Source organism: Myotis nattereri (assembly GCF_964212035.1).
Source record: "Myotis nattereri genome assembly, chromosome: 7".
In the NCBI taxonomy this organism is placed as follows: domain Eukaryota; kingdom Metazoa; phylum Chordata; class Mammalia; order Chiroptera; family Vespertilionidae; genus Myotis; species Myotis nattereri.
The window spans coordinates 36282579-36298480 of record NC_138082.1 but is presented as its reverse complement, the minus strand read 5'-3'; the positions used below and the strand labels follow the sequence as shown (position 1 = coordinate 36298480).

The 15902-nt window shown below is 51.6% G+C and overlaps 1 protein-coding gene across 1 annotated transcript in view; it reads left to right on the top strand.

The window, feature by feature from the left end:
* Nucleotides 1-6588: 6588 nt before the first annotated feature.
* KIF1A (kinesin family member 1A) overlaps nt 6589-15902 on the top strand; it is a 71506-nt gene continuing 62192 nt past the window's right edge. Inside the window, exon 1 of the mRNA XM_081095578.1 lies at nt 6589-6727. The gene's annotated coding sequence lies outside the window, so the exon portion shown is untranslated. The remainder of the gene's footprint in view (nt 6728-15902) is intronic.

The following is a 15902-nucleotide window of genomic DNA, read 5'->3' as shown; positions in this document are numbered from 1 at the left end:
AGTCGGCTGAGCAAAGCTGGGGAGAATAGGATCCTGGCTGGGCCAGCAGGATCCCGCCTGGACACCAACACATTGGCTTGGAGCAAGTCCTTTTCTTCATTTCCCCCATCTTGGCCTCAATTTCCCCATATGTAAAATGCAGCTTCGGATCCCTAAGGACCTTCCAGCAATGGCTATGGAACCCCACACCATGCTGCTGGAGCTTGGCCCCACTTCAAACTCAGGACTCTGGACTCCAAAGGCAGCTCTCCCAGTCTGAAACCAGGCTGGACACGCCCCACCGTTGCTATGGCAGCGACGTTGCCAGGCAACAAGGGGCTGGAACTTGACTACTACAGGTTGCTATGGCAACCAGGCATGGCCTCCAGGGGCCTGGTCTCTGGAGGGGCTGGCCCAGTATTCAGCAGGTGGTCCAGACAGGAAGATCCCAGCCTCCGTGGTGGGCACCAGCAGAGGAGCCGGGGCCTGGTGGTTCCTCGTGGGGGTGAGGCTGCAGACTGCTGGCCGGGACTGAGGCTGGGCAGCCTCTTTCACACCCCAAGGCCATCCACCTGGACTCCCACAGGTCTCCCACCCAGCTCCGCAGACATGCATGTTTCTCGTAACGCTGGGCATTTTACCTTTCTCACTGCTATTGTGATTGGACTCCTCCATTACAGGCTCTAACTGGTTATTGTTTGCTTTTATGGAAACTGTTGCCTTCTTGGTGATAATTTTTCCTGCCTGCCCTAACACCGTTTCCCATAGCTTTTCAGTGATCCCTTAAGTTTTCTGGGTCAACCATCACTTCATCTATCAATAATGATAATTTTGTTTCTTTCTTGCCGATATTTTTACTTTCTAATTTTTCTTATTTGTAATGGCAAATGCTAATCCTACTAAGCAAAACGGAGGTGGCATGTATGTCCTTAATCATAATGGGACCCTTCTGCTGTGTCCCCATTACAGCTACCATTGTATAGGTTTGCTGTGTGCCCAACCCTGGTCTCAGCACTCCACCTGCGAATCCTCAGCTCTGCTGTATGGGGTGGGCACTGTCCTTGTTCTGCCTTCAGAAGCGGTGACAGGCAGAGCAGTAATGAACTTACCCAGAGTCACTCAGCTGAGACTGAAGCTGGGCTCTGGTCCTGGCTGCCCCTTGACTGGGCGCATCTGCTAAGACCCTGCAGGAGCCATCGGCCAAACGCCTTTGCAGCATCTGTTGAAATCATACCATTTCTTTTTATCCTGTGACTTACTATACACAGTCTCCAATATTGAACCACCCTTGCATCTCTGAGAAGAACTTAGCCATGGTGTGGAATCATTTTAATGTATTTAAATTGCAAGCTGTGGGTGGCTTCTCCTTTACTGCGCTCCCCCCCCCCAACACCCCCACACCCACACACAAGCCCAGTCTCAGTGTGGCCTCCTCTCCACACTGGAAGGAGGTGAAAGAGTGGTTGGTGGTGGTGTGGACATTTCTGAAACATGGGTTTGATCATTTTCTGAAGACCTGTTTGCGGGTAGAAAGAAGGGCAGCAGCTCCAGCCAGAAGTGAGGAGACTCCTTGACTCAGTTCTGAACTCATCAAATTTACCAGTTTTCTTTCCAGAAGCTGTTTGGGGGTCCAGAGAGAAGTGAGCTCTTGACTTGCCCGTTATAAGCTCACAGGATACATTTGAAATGTGACCCGAGTGGACATTTTCAAACCAGAGGAGTCGGGATGTGCGGAGTGGAGCACACAGCTGAAAGGAGATGCTGACTCGAATCTTAGGAGACAGAATCAGAACATGGTGGTAAAGAGGCAACAGGCCCCAAATGGAGTCACTTGTGCTGCATCCATATCACCAAACCGACTGAACACCTAACCCATCTGCAGTTGCAGCCTCTCCCAGTAATTTAACAGTCAGCCTGGGATTTCCTGGCCAGCACCAGTGAGGTCATCCCCAAAACCCCTCCTGTCGCCCAAAGGACGGTGGCAGAAAACTGAGACTATCCACTCTTCGACAGAAATCCCCCCGCCCCCTTTCTGTCTATGAAAACCTCTCTTTTCTGCAGCTCGGAGGAGGTCTCTCTACTTGCCAAATGGAACACTGCCCGATTCGTGAATTGTTGAATAAGGTCAGATTGATCTTGAACTTTACTGTTGAATTTTTGTTGTTGACAGTGGGTTGGAAGAACATAGGGGGTGCTGTTGCAGGGCTACAGCGTGAAGACTGTCAGTCCAGATATTTTGATTGGGGGGTGGGGGGTGGGCACTGACTCCTATCAACACCAGGCAATGGTGGGATGGGGTTAGGAAGAATAAAGAGAAGAGCGAGAGCCACAGAGGACAGAAGGGCCAGCGTGCAGAAGCTAGGAGTCCCAAAAGGAGGAAAATATGCAACAGGGAAGAGCAAATATTTGAAAAACAATAGAGGAGATAAGTTTCCCAGAATTGAAGAAAAATAAACAAACTCAGACTGAAAGGACTCACAGACTGAAATTGGAGAGATACAGAGAAATCCACACTGTTAGAAAGTTCTAGAAACATCCTGGGAGAAAGAACATGACACAAGAACCGATGGATGCTGGACTTCTCAACAGAAAACAAGGAGACCACAAAGTAATATTTTTTAAAGTATTGAAGGAGACAAACTTTGCACCTAGAATTTTGCATCCAGCCAAATTGAAAGTATAATTAAAGTATCCTCAGCAACACCAGGCTTTAGAATGTTTCTCAACCCCAAGACTCTCATTAATAATACTTTGTATTTCATAAGTAGCACAAATGCAGGAGAAGCTCCAAGAGGTATGGAACATCAGGGTTACCAAGCATCTGGGGATGTGAATTAATTGTCTTAAACAAAAGCAAAGCAAAGAAAAATATCATATCCACAACAACTCAGAGCTACAATTCTGGACAGTATCAGCAGCTAAAATACTTGACTATTAAGGGAAGACATAACTAGAGGGGTGCACAGGGCTAACAAAGAAAAAGGGTCTAAATAAAGGGCAGTGGCCACACAATAGAAATAATAAAAGTAAGTCAGTAGAAGAAAACTCACCATACTCAGTGAGAAGGAAATAGGAAAAGTTTTACAGCGAGTGTAAATTTTTAATAAGATGGCAAAACTGATTCTTGATATAACAGTAATTACTAAAAATGTAAGTAAATTAAATTCCAATTAAGAGGTATAAGTAGATTAGATTTAAAAATTTCAACAATGGATTGCCTAAAAGATACAAAGTTTAGAACAAAAATGTTGGCAAAAGACATACCAGACAAGTAATGAAGCAGAGGATACTGGGTTGACACCTTAATATATGACATTCAAATTTGAGACAAAAAAGTAAAAATAGAAAAAAACAACAACAAAGAAAGCCACCACAAGCATGCCAATGAAAGGGGTCGCACTCAGAGTCAATCTGACACGTGAGACGACGCCTCGGTGAGCAGCAGGTCTCATCCACCAGAGCTGCAGGGAGAAGGAGATATTTCAACACTTTTTGTAAAATATATATTGTTATTGATTTCAGAGGGGAGGGGAGAGGGAGAGATAGAAACATCCATGATGAGAGAGAATCATTGATTGGCTGTCTCCTGCACGCCCCCTACTGGGGATCGAGTCTGCAACCCAGGCATGTGCCCTTGGCCAGAATCTAACACCACACCCTTCAGTTCACAGGCCTACGCTCTAGCCACTGAGCCAAACCGGCTAGGGCCATTTCAACACTTTTAACTGGAGATTTTAATTAAAAAAAAACAAAACTATTTAATAACACAAGCAGACAAAAATGAGCAGAATCTGTAAATCCTGAACTATTAACCAGTTAACTGCTACACATCCAAAACGGAAACCATCCCCACACGCCACGATATTTTGAATTTAATTTAAAAAATCAATTTGCAATGAATATTATAAAAATAAGTCTATTACTCACAACTCAGGTGTTCTTGAATATTTTCAGTTGAAAATTCTCACGAAAAATGATTTTAAAGCGTCTATATTCACTTACAAAGGGTTAAATATGCATAGGCCTCTATATCCATCAAACAGAGATGTAGAATATTTACAGAAACAGACGATGTGTTAGGCCCCAGAGATGCCTCGATAAATTCCCGAGGTGAAATTCCATGCAGACAGAGCTGCTGAGCTCGGTTTGTTTGTCTAAGGCCCCTTTGCCCGAGGAACGCCCTAAATGGGCCTGGTCAGTGGGTACCCCGTCCTCCAGCTGGCTCCAGCCCAAGGGAGCACTACCGAACCCTGCAAGGAGGGAGAGTGAGGTCCAGGGATTTGTTGCCCACACCCTCCAGGCTGGCTGCATCCTCAGCTGAGGCCTCTGCTCCTACCAGGGGCCACACCCTCTTCTTCCTCTCAGCCCTCACAGCCTGGGGTTTCCCTACCTCCTACCCACCCCTTTGAAAATGGTCATCCTTATCAAACACTTCTCAAATTACCCAGCTTGAACATGCCATCTGCTTTCTGCTAGGATCCTGATTAAACACAGGCCTTGCTCTTAAACCATAATGCAATTAAATTAGAAATTGGTAACAAAAGATTATAATAAAAGAAATTCTATTGTAAAGTAAATAACATTGTTAAATAACCCACGGGTTTAAAAGGAGATTATCAGGGACATTAAGAAATATTTAGATCTGAATGATCATGAAAGCATTGTATGTACAACTTTGTGAGAGTCAACTAAGGTAGTGATGCAGAAGGAATTTTGTAGCTTTAAATAGATCAGAAAACCAGAAGGTTTAAAAATGAATGAGCTAAGCATTTAGCTCACGTGCGAGCAATAGACCAAATCCAAAGAACCCAGACAGTAGAAAATTATAGATAAGTACAGAACTAAATGAGATAAAGGGAAAGAACATTAACAAACCTGAAATTTGGTCCTTTGAGAATGTTTTAAAATGTTAAAAAAGAAAACTGCAAATAGGTAAAATCCAGAATGCAAAATAAGTACAGACACAATATGCTAGTACAGAAACAATAAGTAAGAATAAACATCTAGTGGGGTGGGTAAGAGATCAACCGAAGGGCTTGTATGCATGCACATAAGCATAACCAATGGACACAAGACACTGGGGGGTAGGGGAGGCCGGGGGAAGGTCAAGGGGGGAAAAAAGGAGACACATGTAATACTCTTTGTAATACTTTAAGCAATACTCTTTGTAATACTTTAAAAAATAATAAATATCTAGTAATTTTAAAACCTCAGTGAAATAGATTAATTCTTAGAAACATGTAAAATGACAATTTTGGCTCAGAGGACTTGACCAGTTCAGTAAGTATGATAGAAATGGAAATAATAAAGACACCCTCCACACACACACACACACACACACACACACCCCACACCCAGGGGCACAGATCGTTTTTTTCTCTCAAAAGTTTGGAGGAAAAATAATTTCTCTTTTAGGTGGTTCCAGGAAGTAGAAAAAAGGAGGAGCTGTCTAGGGTCTTTGGAGGGGAGGGCGGAGGGACGGTCTCCCTTGCAGACGTGGGTATGTCTGTGCCCTTGTTCCTTTGTAGGCACGTGCCACACAGATGGTGCAAACCGAGGCGAAGCACTTCTTCCGCAGCTGGGCTGCGTGAGGATTAGATGGTTAACAGAGCAAGGCCTCAGGGCAGCGCAGGGCACCTGCGGGTCCAGGGCAGCTTAGGCCCGGGATGCCGAGGATGCTGGGCTGGAAAGGGATTGGCCGGGTTTCCAAGTGGCATGACGTCACCGCACCCCACTGCAGTTCCGGTGGGTGAGTTGGCCCCGGGCTTTGTCAAAGTTGCCCAGCGCCTGGCGGCCGGTAGCGGTTAGTGGCGCACACAGGGCTGCCAGTCAGTCCCTGGTGGCCCAGCGAGCGGCTGGGGATTGATGAAGTCGAGGGTTTGCGTGTAGACCCGGAGCAGCGTGGGGCTTGGTGGTCCCGGGCAGTGAGGCTGGAGAGACAGGGTGTGAGGGCAGCGGGGGGCGGGTGATCAGGAGAGGTGGGGCGGGCGGGGCGGGGGTCCCCCCAGGCCTGTGGGGGCGGAGAAGGCGGCGGGTCCGCGGGCCGGCGGGTTGCATCATCCTGCCAGGAGGGCTGTCCGCGATGCTGATGCTCTGGCCCAACTCACCTGTTACACCTGAGTCAGGGTCTCCATCCCGCCCCTGCTGCCGCTCCCTGGGGTAAGGAGCCCACCCGACCTTGGTCCCTCCGCAACGACGCTGTTTGTGCTGTTGGCTGCCAGGGTGGGGGCAGGTAGAGAGGGATTTCATGTTTTCATGTGATAAAGGTCATAGGAGGGCCCGGTGCGGAGTCCGCGGGCAAGTCGGGGTGGGTAGGGGGCCTCGGGGTTGGGCGCCGCCAGGTCCTGCATGGGCGCGCGGGGGCTGCGCCAGGAGAGGGGGCACCGCGTCGAAGCTGGGTGTCGGTCCCCCACCTCTCCACCCAGCGCGCTTCGGTGTCAGCGGTGACGTCACAGCCGGGACCCAGCCCCCTTTGGCTCCATCTAACCCCATCCCCGCGGCGGCCGCGACGCCCGTCCTCTCCCCGCGCGACAAACCAGCTGGCGGCTGGGCTCCGGGGCCGCGCGCAGCCAACCAGCGCGGCGGGAGGGGCGCGGGGCTGGGCGGGGCGGGTGGGGGGCGCGCAGCCCGTCACGCGGTGCAGCCGTCACAGCGTCCAGTGCAGCCCCGGAGCAGCAGCAGCTCGGCGCTCAGGGACCCGCGCCCCTGCCCGTGCCCATGCCGGGCCGCCTCCAGTGAAGCCAGAGAGGTAAGCCCGCCGCCCGCCGGGTTCCTTCGCCGCGCCAGGCATCCGCACCTGCACCCCGCATCCTGCACCAGCACCGACTGCCTCTGGCGCCAGCGTCCTGTTCGCGGCCCGAACCGCTGGCGCCGTGCGGCCCCTTCCCTCCCCCCATCCCTCCCCCGTCCCCGCGGAGAACAATGGGGCAAATGCAGGGGTGTCCGCCCTTCATTGGAAGCCCAGCTGGGCCCTCGGGAACGGCCCCTTCTCTGCGGCCCCTGCTGCGGCAGGACTCTCGGCTGGGATGGGCGAGGGTCGCCTGAGGAAGGGTGAGCGCCGCCGGCGGCATCTCGAGACACCCGCCCTCCCTGCCCGGCTCGACCCCCCTCTGGAGAGAAGCCGTAGAGCTGGGATGCGGCGCGGGCTGAGCCTGGACCCGCGGGGGCGGGGAGGGATGGAGAGGAGAGAAGACTTGGATGGGGGCAGGGGGGAGGGGCGCGGCTGCAGCGGCCCGACTCTGGGGGAGGGTGCCCAGGGCGGGGGTAGCTGCCCTGGTCCCCAGGGTAGGGGAGGGCAGAGACTGAGCCAAGAGCCTAACAGGCGGGCGGGCGAGGCCCGCGGGGGCTGCTGCAGGAAGGCCCGGCCATAGGCCTGGTGCGCACCTCCGGAGCTGCCCATCATCCTACCCCAGCCGTGTCCCCTTCCCAAGAGACCCCAGAAAGACCAATGGCTTGGGAGGGGCCGCCAGCAGACAAGGCCTGCGTCTACGCAGCCGGCTCCCAGTAACAGGTGTGGCCGACAGCGGGCGGGGAGGGGGTTGCGGGGCCGCCACATCTCCGCTGCAACGCTCCCCAGGGGCCCGGGCTCTGATGTCAGGGAGGAACGCGGTGGGGTAGATCCTCGCACTCCCCCTCCAAGCTGCCCCTCACTCTAACTCTCCCCCAATCCGAGGCGGAGCCCTCGCGCTCGGGTAGGGGCGGGATCAGCATCCCGGCGGGGCGGGGGTCCGCAGTGGGCGGGGCGCTCGGTGGGCGGGAGGGCCGCGGGCGCAGGGCCGTGAGGGGGAGGGGAGGGAGGGAGGGAATGCCAAGTCATGGGGCCTGTAGGGCGCGGGCGCGACGTCACCCCGGCGCGGACCCGATGCGCGCCCACGTGCCCTGGAAGAGGGACATTTCCCTAGAGACCGCGGACCCCTCCCCAAGCAGCTGCCCCGCCCCCAGGGGGCGCTGGCATTGTGGGATGAAAGGCCTGTTGGGGCTGGCTGGCGGCTTCGGAGAGGCGGGGGTGCACTGGCCCCATCCTAGCCCTGGGGACTCAGGCACCCGTTCCTGAGTCACAGCAAGTCACATCGGCCCTGCTCTCTCTACCCTGCTCTCAGCTGGCGAAGGGGCTCTGCCAGCCCACCTTGCCCATCCGCCTCTCCACCTCTCCATCTGAGAAGGTAGCTTTGAGTTTGAAGGGAAACTGTGGGGTCCAGTGTGGGGGTTGGGGCTGTACCTGCGGCGGCCATTTTGCAGGTGTGGCTGTGGGATGAGGGTAGTCAGGTCTGGAGCAGGGGGAACGCCTGCAGTGGGGTGCAGTGCTTGCAGTGCAGGGTGGGCATCTGAAGATGGGCAGAATGTCCTCCGTGGGGTGTGGTCCACAGGGCAGTGAGGCTGGGATCAGGTGTGGAGTCAGGGCCCCCTAACCCCAAGGCTGTCAGTGAGGGCCTCTGTAGGGACAGGCCTGCCTGCTGCATGCCCCCCTGCCCTGCCCCCCTCCCCCCAGTGCCCCACAGTTGTCCCTTGGGGCCTCCTGCTTCACCAGCCACAGCCAGGTGGACACAGGTTCTGCTCCAAACCCAGAGCTGGTGAAGCTGGGGTCCATACCCTGACCCACTGGGTGAGGGGTTCCGGACAGCCAGCCTTGCCCCTTCCCGTCCTCCCTGGTGTCACCGCTGCTGCCCCAGGGCTGACCGTGTCCTCTGGAAGCAGAGCAGGGAAATCTTCCCATGGGTGGAGGTGGAGGTGGAGGGGGAGCCTGGGGGGATGGGGAGAGCCTTCCCAGGCCACTCAGCTTGCTTGGGCCAGCCAAGGAAGCGAGCTGGGTGTGGCAGGGCAGGGAATCTTTTGAAGGGGTCCTGCTACCACAGGATGGGGACATGGGGGGCTGTGGAGAGGCTAGCAGCACTAGAACCATGCCCTGGCCTTTAGGGTTGACTGACCAGGGCACCTGTCCTGATGACCCTGCACTTCTAAGAGCCAGCAGGGCCTGTGGTGGAGAGTGGCTGGTCAAGGGTCACTTGTAGCTAATGACCCTCAGGATGGCCCCCAGGTTGTCCTCCTGCCCAGCCCATTTAGTGTTCTTAGGCCCAGGACAGGGCTCACCACCCAGGGAACCCAGTGTGTCATTTCCACGGGCCCTCTCATGCCCAGGAGCATCTCAGAGCTCTTTGGGGGCTGGACTATACCCTGCTCCAAACCTGTCGGCTTTGGGGTGTCCAAGGGCACAGCCAGGCTGGTGGGCCAGTGATGTCCTCAGTCTGTTTCTTCCCTTAGCTGACTGCCTCTTCCCACCTGGTTTCCCCCCTCCCCCCACAGGCATGCCCAGGGCTGGGGTAGAGGGCCTGGCGAGGCCTGTGCCCCACTGCCCCACCTGAACTAGTAGGTTTGCTGTTCGATTGCTGCCATGACCAGGTCGTGTTTAACTCCTGATCCTGGCTGTCGGCTGGGCTGAGAGGTAGTGGATGACCCCAGGCAACCCCATAGCCCCCAGCCCAGTGCCATCAGGACCAATGAAGTAGTCATTGTATTGGGGTCTTTGGAAGGGTGGAGGGCACAGTCAAGGTCAGCTGTCAGCTGAGGCTGAGCCTCCTGACCCCTCCCTGTTCCTCTCAGCCCCTCCTGGGTGCCTCAGTGCCCCCACCCACAACACCACCTCACACCTGCTTTCTCCCAAGTTACCCTGGCTTAGCCTTCGAAGCTGAAGCTGAACTCCTTGTGGCCTGAGTACCATCCTGATCCAGATACTCTGCCTGGGTGGCTGGGCTCCCCCCTCTCTAAAGGCTTCTCACCCTGGATTTAATCCTCTAATCCCCAGCTCCCTGGGGTGGGAAAGCACTACCCCTATCCCCTGTCTCCCTGCTCAGATTTTAGCCCCTAGAGGCACGTCTAAGGAGAGCAAGTCTGGACCCCACCTGTCCAGGTTCCCTGCTCTTACTCTTTACCCTTCCCTCCATGGCCCTTGGGCTGGAGCAGCCACCCTGTACACACACACATACATGCACACTCACCTCACTACACACTGACACCCACACAGGTTCACACACTCATTCCCACACACAGAGTTTGTAGCCAGCTATGTCCATGTGAGGTTCTTAGAGCCCCTCAAAGACTGCCACCACCTTGAAGCCCTCTGTGAGCACCTCAGGGTGTCAGCCTATCCCCTCTGTAGGAAAGGCATGGACATTTATTGGGTGCAGATTCTAGTGTACACATCATGTGAGTCCCTTGTTGATGCCCCTGAGACTCCGCGAGGCAGGTGGTGTCCCAGACTTGGAGATTGAGGATCCTGAGATGGGTGTGCCTTGCCAGGGGGACCTGGGACTCTCCCCAGCTCCCTGTGACTTCCAGAGCTTTCTGTCCCCCTCTCCCTCCCCCTCCCACCTGCCCTAGCGCACTCTCCCTCCTCCTGGCCCAGCACAGTCTCCGGAACAGCAGGCACTCAGTAAGTGATGTTTCCAGATTGAGCCGGTAGCTTTTAAACCCAAGTGGCCCATTTCCTGAGGGCCCAGGGTGAGCAGCTGCCACTCTGTTAGGGGCGGGGTCCTCTTTGTGTCCCCACTCAGGGCCTGCTGGTTCCTGAGGCAGCTGCCTCCCTTCCTCTGGGTCTCCTGAAATGCAGCTCTTGGCTCCCAGTGGAATGGCCCCAACTGCTCTTGCAGGCCCCACTCCATGCAGACCCCCTTTTCCTTGATCCAGCCTCTGGCTTTCCTCAGAGGGAGGCAGTGATGCCCAGGAGTGGCCTAGAGGGGTGTCAGGAGTCCTGGATCCCACTCCTGGCTCTCAGTTTCTTTCTCCATCTGTCATCATCTCAGGGTGGCAAGGGGCAGGGCTGGACCATTAATGCCCAAGGCCACGGGGCAGTGGGCCCAGGCTTCTGTAGAGCTATCATGGGGCTGAGGCAAGGGGTCACTCAGCTGCCTACTGTCATTCTTCACCTGCTTCTGGGGCCAGGGCCACACCATGGCTGTGGTTCCTGGTGCCTGGGAGGCGGCAGCTGCAGAGTGCAGCAGGCCAGGCCCAGACCAGAGGAGAAATCTTAGCGCCGTATCTATCCCCTTTGCTCCGGCTTCACAGTCAGGCAGGACATTCTTGGTGGTGTTTTTTCCTAGATGGGAGCTGTCTTTTTCTTATATTGTATGCATTTCTTCTGTCCTCACCTTTCCCCAGCTCTCAGTCACATTTTCTGGTGCCCACACCCCTGGAAGCCATCTTTATCCCTGAGTTGGAATCTGTGTCTCAGCCCCCAGCGCTGCTTCTTTCTTGGTTTCCTGTCCTGTTTTGCTGGAGCACATCCTTGTGTGACTTCCTGGAATGGGTGATGAGTCCTTGGCTGAGTAAGAGTGTCTTTGCTCTGCCCTAATCTGGGTGGATGGTTTGTTGGATGGCACTTGTTTCTGGTAAATCATTTCCCTGAGAACGCTGGCCGCATCCCTTGCTTCTGAGAAGTCTTTCAGTAATTCCTATTTCCTCTCTGGAATCGCTCAGGATCCCTTCTCCCTGAGGGGCTGTCTCCTGGGTGGGTCCACGTGTGCTGGTGCTCTCCAGCCCTTTCCACTGAGGACTGGCTCTCTTCTTCCATCTGCCCACCTGCTCCTCCCTGCTCATTTTCTCTGTTGTCTTCCCTGAAAGCCTGCATTGGTCTTCTGTGTTCTTGCCTTTCCCCTCACATATTCTGTCTCCTTGTTTTTGTTCTATGCTCTGGACAATTTTTGCCTTTATTTTTGAGTTCTCTTTTGGAACTTTGTGTTCAGCATTCGCGTTTTGTCTCTGAGAGCTCCGTCTTTCTTGTCTTGAACCCATTTCATAGCACCCTCTTCTTGTTTTGAAAGTGTAGTGTCTCCTTGAAACATTCTGAGTACATTCAGAGGTTTGGGGTTCGTTCTTTGTTTTTGCTTTTGTCCCTTGGGCTTGTTTTCTGCTGGTGATTCAGTTCTTCACTTTGCAGCTCTGTGCCCTGCTTGCACACGTGAAAGCCTTGTGGGTCCATTCCGGTGAGGGAGGTGCGTCAGGCTGGTGTCCCGTGATCTGAGTGGGGTTCTGATGGGAGCTCAGTGGGGTGTGCATTGGCAGGCCTTGCTTTAGGTGGAGCGGTGGGAGCTGGCTGCCCAGCTGTCCCCCCATACCAGCATGCGGGGTGCCAGCATGCACACTGAAGACTTCCCTCTTTCCAGATGTGTTCTCCCATTTCTGTAGAGAAGAACCTTCAGCTGTTTGCCTGGACATTGGCAGCCTCTGCCCCTGTGAGGCGGGGCAGGGGGATGGGTGTGGCTGTTCTGGGGCACACTGCACCCAAGGTGTCCTTTTCAGCCTGCACCTCCTTGCCCAGCCTTGAGTCTGTGACCACCTAGTCATCGCTCCTCACACGTGACCCCCTCCTCCTCAGCAGCCAGCAGCTTCCCCCAAAGGGTCCCCAAAAGAGCTTTCTCATCTCTTCTCAAAGTTCTCACCCCTCCTGGCAATGTTGGGGGAGCTTGCCCTTCCTCCTGCCCTCCAGCATGTGGTGTGTCTGATGCAGTCACCCCAGTCCCCCACCTTCACACCTCTCTGCAGCCCCATCCTGGCTCTGCCGCAGGCAACAAGGGTGGGCTCTGGACTCCTGCCACATCAGTCTGAGTTCTTGCTCCCCTTCATGACAAGACACCTCAAAAGAAGTTAAGTTTTTTAAAAAATACAGGATATGTTAACAAACGTTTAGCCATGTGCCCACCATCAACCTAGAAATAAAGCATTTCCTCTGCACCTTCAGTGCTCACACCCACAGGCATCTCTGACGCTCCCAGGGAGAAGGGTCTGGCATTACCCCACCTTTCAGACCAGGGAAGGTTCTGTCCATTACTGACTTAAGGGAGGGCCATATGGATGTCCTGGCAGCATCCAGGTCTTAGACGCCAGCCTAGAGGTTCATCAGTGCCTTGACTTTGGTACCCAGTGCTCTCAGAATTCCATTTTCTGCCCCTGGGCTCTCTGTCAGTAGAATTATTTGTGAATCTGATACCTTGTGGGTTGTAGCTCACTGGGTGGCTTGTCTGCATCTGTCTGAACCATGATTTCAAGATTCTAAGGAACCACAAATGACTCCATGTCCTTCACTTTCACACCTGGACAGCCACTGTGTGACCAGACCACGGGGGGATGTCCAGTCTCTGGTGGGGGGGGGGGGTTAAAATATGAATTTGTGGGGACACAGACATTCAGTTCATAACACCAGTTGTCTCAGCATCACTGGATTAATCGTTCTTCCTCGTCCTGCTGCCCTGTAAAGTCACATTTGTCAGGTTGCAGAAGGGCTGTGTCTATGTGGGCATTTCTGATGTCCCTTCTGTGACTGTGGTGATTTCCCGCCTTGTTCCAACCACCTATCTTAATTACTATAGCTTTATATTAAGACGATATCAGTAGGGCATGTTGCCTTCTATCCTCTTGTATTTCTTTAAACTTGTTATTGGTGTTCTTAGCATCTTACTCTTCCATATACATTTTTAGAGGCAAATTGTCAAGTTTCATAAATAATGTGATGGAAATTTCATTTGAAATTAGGTTGAAATTTTGGATTCATTTGGGTGAAAAATAAGATATTGAAATATTTTTTCCTCCACGAACAGGTTATAATTCTTTATTTAGATTTTATATAATGTTTTTTTGTAAAGTTTAAAGCTTTCATAAAAGTTATATGCATCTTTTGTGACATTTATTCCTATAAAGGTACTTTATACGTTTGGTTATTTTTTAAATGGTACTTAATTTTTTTTTAACTCTTTGTCTGTAGTGTATACCAACATGGTTGGTTTCTAGCAATTTTGTTGAACCTTCCCACTAATGAAAATATTTGCCTGTGGATGCTCTTGATTTCTGGGCAGATAAGTAAATAGTCTGCAAATAATAACAATTTGGCTTCTTCCTTTCCAACCCATATTTTGTCATTGTTATTTCTTTTTCTTGCCTTATCACTCTGGCTAGTACCACTGCTACAATGTTAAATAGAATTGGTGACAGCAGACATTTTAAACTTGAATTTAAAGGAAATGTTCCTAATATTTCACCATTAAGTGTGATGTTTGGGTAGGTTTTTTAGTAATGCCTCTTATAAGATTAAAGAAGTTTTATTCTCATGTTGCTCAGAGTTTTATCATAAATGAGTTGGGAAAATTGAGTGCTTCTTCAGTACCTATTGGGAACCTCATTTGAATTTTTCCCCTTAATGTGATATGTGGTGAATTACATTAAATAGCTATACTAACACTCAGCCATATGTTATGTTACCATAGTGATACTCTTGGAATAAGCCTGCTGCAAGGGCGTGGTTACAACGTTCTTGGGTTTCGAATCTACTCAATTACATACACCTGATCACGCTTTGTTTACTTGCTGCATCTCCCGCAGCCCATATCACTCAGCCAGGTGGGACCACTGGTTCGGACCATAAGGTCAAGCTTACAACTATAGCCTTTGGCTATAACTGTGCTGGGACTTGCCATGGCTTTGCCATGAGAAGATCGTGCCCTCTTATTAGTCCCAGGCTTGAACCTGTCCAAACGCTGTAGCCGCTCTCCACACTGCCGGAACTCTGACCTCCATCTCCCCAACTCTTAAAGCCACTGTGAGGTTTGAGGGGTTGTAGGGCTCACTTCATATGGTTCCCTTCTCTCAGTGATCACAGTCCTAATCTGCCTGTTGTACAGTGTCTGGAAACTGTTGTTTTCATATGTTTGTCCAGTTTGCTAAGTGTTTGCAGTGGCTGCCAGAGGTGTGGCCAGCTGTATTCTCATTATCACCTACCACTAAGCTTACTTATAGCTCCAGAATGATTTCTCCTGTTGTGTATTAGATGTGTATTTTAAATTTCTAAACATTTGGGTTTTTACTGATTTTTTATTGATTTTAAATGGAATTGTGTTCAAGTACATGATACATTTGATCCAGTCATTGAAACTTAATAGGAGGTGCTTTATGGCTTACTACATGGTAAAATATTGGAAATGGTCCCTTTTACAATATTTTTCTAATTTTTGAGAACAAGAGAGCACATACTGGTTCATGATTATTATGTTGTTCAAATCTTCCACACCCTTAGCTGTATGGCTGATCTGTCAGTTACTGAGAGTGTGTTTAAGTTCCTGCTGTGTTAAATTAGTGAATTCTTTCATGTGGCATGAGTCTTAACCTTAGTTTTATGTTCTCATCATTTTGTCTCTCAGGGACCAGAATTCTAGGTAATTTTTTCTGACATATATTCCAGTTCATTAATTCTCTGTTCAGTTCCATTTAATTTACTGATTAACATGTCTGCTAAGTTTTAAAATTAAATGATTACATTTTTATTTCTAAAGGTTATGCATGGTTACCCCCTCCCCGCATATTTAACCCCATTATTTCCCATTCCTGCTCATTTCTGTGAACATTTCAAGCATACTCATTTTATCGCCAATTCCAGTATCTGGAGTCCTTGAGGATCTCATTCTGACTTTCTTTCTTTTCCTTCTTTCCCCCCTGGCTCTTGCTGGTGGTGCACTGCTCCTTTGGTGTTTGGTAACATTTGATTGTGAGCTCACATTTGACTGATCATCTGTGGGAGTATTGGGGACCTGAGGGGGAGGAAGCTACTTCCAGTATTTCCAAGCCTCCTTTGTATTTGCTTTGCAAGGTGCTTTGGGTGCAAACACCTGAGACCATTGTCAAAAATGAAACCCCAACTCGCACAAAAACAGGTTCGTGGCCTCAAATTCTCAAAGAACACTGGCTTTTCCTCCACCTGGAGCTGAGTCACTGAGGTGAATTCTCCTGTGCCCCTTTGATGGAAGGTGGCGTTCCCCCAACCTCTCATTGTAGCTTTGGAGGATGCAACTTTCTGTGGTGATTTGGTTCCAAACCCAACTTGCATGTGTTTCGACCATTCCCCACCCAGCAGGTGAAACTCAATTGTCTGCATTTCTGGTGTCAGC